A 7,735-nucleotide genomic window follows, 5' to 3' on the forward strand; every position below is an offset into this window, starting at 1 on the left:
TATCGGACATTAATTTATCACGTTTTCATTTAGTTCCATCAAAGTCATTGACTGAATCAGACGCCATTTTTTAGCAGCAAATAAGAAACAAAATTTCCCTAAGGAAAAGGCCGAAGAACTTGAAAAAAATCTCCAGAATATTAGTAAATCTTTCAGGAACAGAACACGCCAAACATTTGAAGAAAAATTCCTCAATAATTTTTAATTTCTATTATCAACAAACTTGCAACTGATGACTTCCGATTTCGGATACTGTTACAGATGTGTGTATTAAGGTAAAATGCATTTCTTCTGTCTTCAATTCATTACGAATTAAAGTGAAGTCAACATTGCTTTCGTCATTCCAGTGAATAAATATGAATTCAGAACATACAGAATTGTAATAGTTATAGCATATTCTTCTTCGTTATAGAATAGTATATATTTCTGTATCCATATAATTCGGAAAACAACAATAAAAAATTATCCAAGTTACTTGAAATAGTGCCATTTGTGCTGATTCTTAATTAATTTAAATCGTTTTCTTGGTAAGTTTTTTTTAATTTTGAAAGAATAAGTTCAACTAGAATTCAGCTATTCTGTTTTTAGCTACATATTCAAATTCATATCAATTATAAAATTTTGCTGTGTAGTATGTTATCTAAAAGTAATGAAGGTATAAACTATGTATCTATTATTTGAGAATAAAGTTTTCAAACAAGGAACTTATCATTTTGGAATTCTCCGGGAATCATAAATCAGGTAAGTGCAATGATTTTTACAATAAAAAATTTGCTTGTAAATATTTTTTTTTCATTTGATGATGGTTCTCTACAGAATGGTTTTTTACGTCTGATTAAGAACTATAAGAATAATAAAAAAAGAAACAATATGAAAGTTTTTATTTCAATGTAAAGAATTCTTAAAATCTTTTTTTTATCCTAAGAATTCTTTATTTTCCGTTTTTTAGTTTATAATTTTTTGATAAAAATTGTTCTCAAAATACTTTTTTTGAAAAATTAAATGGTATAACATTATGTGTTTATGTATACTTCTTGTATATTCCAATGTTTGAAGTAATATGATTCAGAAAAGTATGGAATAAAAATTCGGTACTTACGTATTAACGCCACCGCCGCTACAGATTTGGCGGTTTTTAAGTGCCGCCAATCTACACTTAAAATTTTTGCGACAATTCATAAAATAAAACACTTTATTTAAAATCAAAATAGTTAATCGGATTTCGGTGGAAAATGAGCCGATATAGAGTTTAGCATAGATTCAAAACAATCATATCGCCATATGAACTCTGATGAATAAGATTCCAAATGAAATAACATTTCCAAAACGTACGTTTACCAAGATAAAGTTTTATGTTGTGGGAATTGGTACATTTTCGTTTTTTCGGTAAAATATTTCCCTCCTGAAAAAATAAAATTGCATCTTGTTTTGTTTTTGGCAAATCCCAAAGACGAATATTCGTAGCACTAAAAATGGCGACAAAAAAGAATTGTCTTTTTTTTTTGTTTTTGTTTCGTCAGCATTCTTTATTTTACGTTTCTTAGTTTCTAAATAATGATTTTTATTGAAACTTGAAATTTTTTGATAAAAATTGTTGTCAAAAAACTTTGTTTACAAAATTAAATTTCATAAAATTATGAGGCTTATGTATACTTTTTGTTCATTTTAATTTTTGAACTAATATGATTCTTAAAACTATAGAATGTAAAGTTTAAATGGGCCTTTCATGTTATATCATTAAATTTAGTAATACTATTTCTCGGGCATTAGGTTTTAACTCTTATAAGAATATACATATTTTTTTCTGTTAATGTACAAATATTTTTCCGATGTGTTTTGGATATTCCTTCTCTAATAAAAAGAGATACCATTTTGTTTTCGGTTGTACAAGAAAGAAGATCAAGCATTTTTCTTTTTTAAATTTAATAAGCCACATTAAAGAAGGAACGTTGCAATGCTACACGCTACATTAACGACGTCTCCAGAGTAACTGAATGACGGTTCATATGGAAATCGCAGGTAAGCGTCTCATACAACAACGCCCCCTATAGTTCGTTGAGATCGCGAATTGGAGCCTTACATTGAATTTTTCTGACGTAGCGAATATAAAATAATTAACTATTTAAATGCGTGAAATAAACTATTTTTTTCATCTAATAGAGCTATAAGCTAGCACTTATTACTGATGTTATCTTTATATATGTGAAAATCTGAATCGGTAAATTTAAAACAATGGCTAACACTTAGTCAATCAGAAAATCCTATTTCAGTTTTCGCTCATCATGCTGGAACGGTTTATTGCAGAAAGTCCTAACGTCAACAGTGACCTTCCTCGTGCTTTGAAATATATGTAAGTCAAGTTTCATTGCTTTCGGTCGGATGGTTTAGGAGTCTATAAAGGACACACACACACTTATTTTTATATATATAGATTGAAAAACAAAAATGAAGCATATTTTCTTTGCTTTCTAATATGATAAAAAAAAGCATTTTAATCAAACTTTAAGCACATGAAGGAACAACAATTGAACAACATTTTAAGAAATTTTCCTTCAAAAAATTTTAAAATTAAACCATTTAAAAGCCTTAAATTTAAATCAGTGTTTTCTTTCTCGTTCATAATAATTAGCACATAACAAGCAATCCACTATCACTTAATGTGCAAATCTATTTTGTCAATGTTATTTTAGTCTACTAAGCCTCTAAACAAAACAGTTTTTAATTAATTAAAAAAGATGTTCTTCAAACAGCTTCTCAATGTCTCCATAGGGTAATTAAATCTGTTTTTCCCCTTTAATTCCTAAAAATAACCTTTAACATGCTCTGGATTAAACTTTTCTACTAAAATATGCATATGAACCAATATCAATTTATGCCATATTTTTCTTTCGAAGAAAAAATTCTGAGTGAACTATCGAACGGAATTTCCAATAACTAAATAATAATTGGGAATAAATTCATCGTCTAATCATTAAAAGGTAAAAATTGCTGAAATGCTTAACAAGTAGAAAGTTAATTTTCTTACATAAATAAGCAAAAAAAATATTTTTAAGCAATAACGAAAAAGAACAACTTTGGTTGACAAGGCTTAATTAATAACTCTAAAGCATTTATAATAACGGCAATGTTGCAATGATAAAATTCATTACTTGGGACCTTGCATTTTTTAAAATAGAAAAATATTAATTACATTGTTCTCTCAGCATTTAGAGAGTTTTCATGATTTTTTAAAACGTATGTAATACCAGGTCAGCAATTTTCATAGCGCCTTCAGAGACTTTTTTTTTCATAATCAGTTCAATCTGAAATAATGCTTTTTGCTTGAGTACAAACTTGCTCAGAATACGGAAAACCACTCAGAAACCACATTTTATTAAATTGAGGAAAATAATTTATAGTTCTCTCAGCATTAAGTAATAAGATTTTTTTATTTTTTAATCATATGTGAAATCAATTAATTCTTAAATAATATTCTTTGCTTACGTACAGACTTACTCTGAATGAGCAAAATCATATTACTCAGACACCACATTTTCTTAAATTTGAAAAATAGTTTATTATTCTCTCAGTATTAAGTAATAAGGCTTTTTGATTTTTAAAACATATGTGAAATCAGATACTCAATTTTTACAAACCCTTCAACACTTTTTGTTTCAAAGTCATTTCAAACAAAAATAATATTTTTTGCTCATGTACACACTTGCTCAGAATACGCAGAACCATAATACTCGAACACCAAAATTTTCTCAAATTAGAACAGTTTATTGCTCTCTCAGGATTAAGTAGTAAGGTTTTTTGATTTTTTAAACTTATGTTAAATTAGCTCAGTCTAATTTTTTTTTATAGAAAATAACCCACATTTCTCGCGTAAATATTGAATTTTATTATTCAAAATTACGTTGTTTTAAAAGGTACACAAAAAAAATTCAGTCGTTATTAAAATGACTTTAGTTTTTGCCAAAATAAAAGTTTAAAAATAAATAGAGATTATAAAAAAATATTTCTTTTATGAAACTATCTTCAGATCAATGATTCTTCTTTTTATGCGAAAAAAATATTTGATTTTTTTAAGTAGTTCGAGATTCGACTAAATTGGCACAAAATAAATTAACATTAACGAACTCTACATTTCGATAATCTAATTCTCCTACCTGAACTACTCTGATAATTAACTATACAGTGGCTACCCTCAATATTTCGAGGGTCAAAAATCCCTATCAGTCAAGAAAAAGTAACTTTACTTTAAAAAAAGTACGCTTTGTTTGATGATGCATTTTAAATGTTTTTCCTGCTCTAAATAATTCCATTTAAAGTATTCCTTTTGAATCATGTTCACTGCAAAAGAAATAAAAAATAAAAATCCCGTAAAATTTACTATTATAAACCGGCAGTTGGAATAATTGTGCAAAACGGTAAAATTTACGAAGTAAATTCGTAGGCTCTATAATTTTTAACCATGCGAAAACGAGTTTTTTCCTTAATTACGACGAAAGTTCGTAATCAGATCGGTTTTTTCCATTAATAAAACAAGTTTTTATAACAAACATAAATCTGTGGTCTAAAGGCCTGCTTAAACGATCCAATTTCTTGGACAGAGATTGATTGATATTGATGGAAACTTGTTTTGCTTTGAGCTTTGATCGTGTAAACAAACATCCAACAACTTGGTCCAACTTCTTGGACGATAGTAGAGCATGTTCTACTTTCCATCCAAGTTTTTTCTCCCTTAACCAATCAGCGTCTTACGTTTTGTGACGTCAACAATCAGGCAGCAAATTATGTCATCTTCTTGTCTGTTTTCCTATATTTTAGTGCAAATAAATTGATCTGTTGCGGTTTATTTGTGTTATTATGATTTTATTTGAATTTATTTAGTAATTTTAAACTTATGTAAGTATTATTTTATAATGTTGAATATGAACAATGCGCATGCGCAAGTTTTTCTTTCAACGAATCATCGACATTCAAGAACTTGGATAGTGTCAACGAATCATCCAATTTCTTGGACAGAGAAATCCGTCCAATTTCTCGGATTCAAGAAATTGGACCGTGTAAACAGGCCTTAAGTGGGCTATTAGCACATGGGAACAAGTTTTCTCCGTGAAAGTAACAAAGTAAATCTGTACTCGCACCAGATGGGAATATTATATGTTGGCAGAATTTGTATCGACCAGCCATCGCTGGGATTCGGACCTCAGTCATTTCATCGAGCGGCGCGCTTTGTTCTCCGATCCACTGACGCTCAAGTGTTTTATTAGTAAAAAATTGTGATCGTTTCAATTTTATATCAATTTTACAATAAAGTCGATTTGCAGTTTTATTTATACGCTGTTCAGTAATTGCTAAAAAGTAAGAGGAAGTACAGGAAATAATAGTAAAATGATAGAAGAAAAGGTAAAGTTGCACTAGGGAGCGCAAACCGACATGTCGATTTTTACCCGTTTGTAATTTGGATGTAAAACGGAGAAAAACCGTTAAATATACGGAGAAATTCCGAAAAAGCTACGTTTTTTTTTTTTTTTTTTTTTTTTTTTTTTTTTTTTTTTTTTTTTTTTTTAACAGTACAGTTTACAAATTATAAGTTGTAAATCCCATCACTAGAACAAAAGTAATTCAAAGATTTTTTTTTTTTTTACTGCTTACATTACAAATGCAAAAAAAAATTTTAAAAACTAACAAGATTTCTAACGAAATTGTTAGTGTTGATTTCAATAAGTTTGTCGATAGAAAAAGCACCGTAAAAGTTCATAAAATAGTTCCTCCGTCGTCTATTTTAAAATGAAAAAATTTCAAATTAATTATTCGTCTTTGATCTTTTCAATATCTTTGAGGTTCCTTTCATGATAGTCTCGATGCATTTTTAAGAACTTGAGAATTTTAAATTGATCTAACTGCAATGAACTGTCATAAATGAAGTAATCTTTGTCTCAGATTATGAAATTAATTACATTGTTTCACGAATCAAGAAAATAAATAGTACATATTAAGTTTATATTATTAGACATTTTTAATTATGAGTGTTAATATTTTCATTTTTCATAAATAGCTTATTTGCATATCGTTACTCAAAAATTTACATAAAAACATGAACCTTTAAAACTCCTTCTTACTTAATTCTTAATTCAAAGCAAAAATTCGATAAAAGTTTTTCTCAAATAAATTGTAACAAGTTCAATTATGCAAATAAAAAAAAAATTTTAAATAAAGTTTGAACACACAAAATGTACTTTTTATAAGCTTTTTCAAGAGAAAACTAAACATATAGTTTCACTGAATGGCAGACAGAAACGATACCTTAGTTCACAGACTTCGAATAATTTGAATAATTAATTACACCCTTCGCTATTTTTTTAAATTATTTTCCTTTATTGTCTTCTTTTATCCACTAGAAATTAAAACTAAGATTTCCGTGTATCTAGCCTTTTGTATCTAATTTTTAATTAATGAATACCAGGTGATCCGAAGCATTTCTTTAATTACAAAGAAAAATTTGCTAAATAAAGAAAAATTGTTCTAGTCTAATTGAATTATATTCAATTACAGGCAAAATATATTCTCCAAGAAAAAAAAAGGAAAAAAAGAAAACTGGGAACGTATCATTCTGAACATATATTTTAATATTAGCATATTTCCACATCCCAAATTGTAAAGATGGTAATAAGATAATATGTCTCAAAATAAAAAATAAATGCTTAGTTTTTATTGTCGAACAGTAAAGGTGGTAATAAGATAATGTGTCTTAAAATAAATAAAAAATGCTTAGTTTTTATTGTCGAGCAGTTAATGTGGTAATAAGATAATGTATCTCAAAATAAATAAAAAATGCTTAGTTTTTATTGTCGAGCAGTAAAGGTAGTAATAAGATAATGTGTCTTAAAATAAATAAAAAATGCTTAGTTTTTATTGTCGAGCAGTAAAGGTGGTAATCAGATAATGTATCTCAAAATAAATAAAAAATGCTTAGTTTTTATTGTCGAGCAGTAAAGGTGGTAATAAGATAATGTGTCTTAAAATAAATAAAAAAGGCTTAGTTTTTATTGCAGAGCAGTTAAGGTAATAATATGGTAATAAGTCCCAAATTTAAAAAGAATGCTTAGTTTTTATGATGCAGCAGTAGAGGTGTTAATATGGTAATGTGTCTCAAAATAACAAAAATACTGAGTTTTGTTCGAAGGGAAAAGGTGATAATACACCTCAAATTAAAGAAAAAAATAATTTATCAGTCTTTGTTATCAAAAAGAAAAAGTTATTATTGGCGACAAATGAAAAAGATTTTTAGTTTTAGTCATCAAGGAGAAAAGAAGATAATATGTTTCAGATAAAAGAAAATCCGACAAAGCCCCCCTTCAATTTTAACGAAAGTGTCAAGAGATCGAATGGGACAGAAAAACGATACCAATTGTTTTGAAAAGAGAAAGAAAATCTATTACATTTGGTCAGAACTAAATGTTACGAAATTCAATTATCGAAAAAAAGAAAAGAAACAAAGTAAGCTTATTCTTTTTTAACCTCTAACTCATGATTACTTGTATTAAAAATAAGTAAACCTAAATCAGTGTACAATGTGAAAGCAAGTCGTAAGGAACCCGTGTAAAGCAAGACATCCACACCACTTTATAACCCTTAATTGGAATCAGGTTCAAATCATCAATGACAGGGTCAGGGTCAGAGCAGATGATTTTTTTTCATGAATAGAAGAATTAGGAAAATAAATTTTCTGGTAAATATATATATA

The sequence above is a fragment of the Parasteatoda tepidariorum genome, chromosome 6, assembly GCF_043381705.1.
Source record: "Parasteatoda tepidariorum isolate YZ-2023 chromosome 6, CAS_Ptep_4.0, whole genome shotgun sequence".
Taxonomy (NCBI): Eukaryota; Metazoa; Arthropoda; class Arachnida; order Araneae; family Theridiidae; genus Parasteatoda; species Parasteatoda tepidariorum.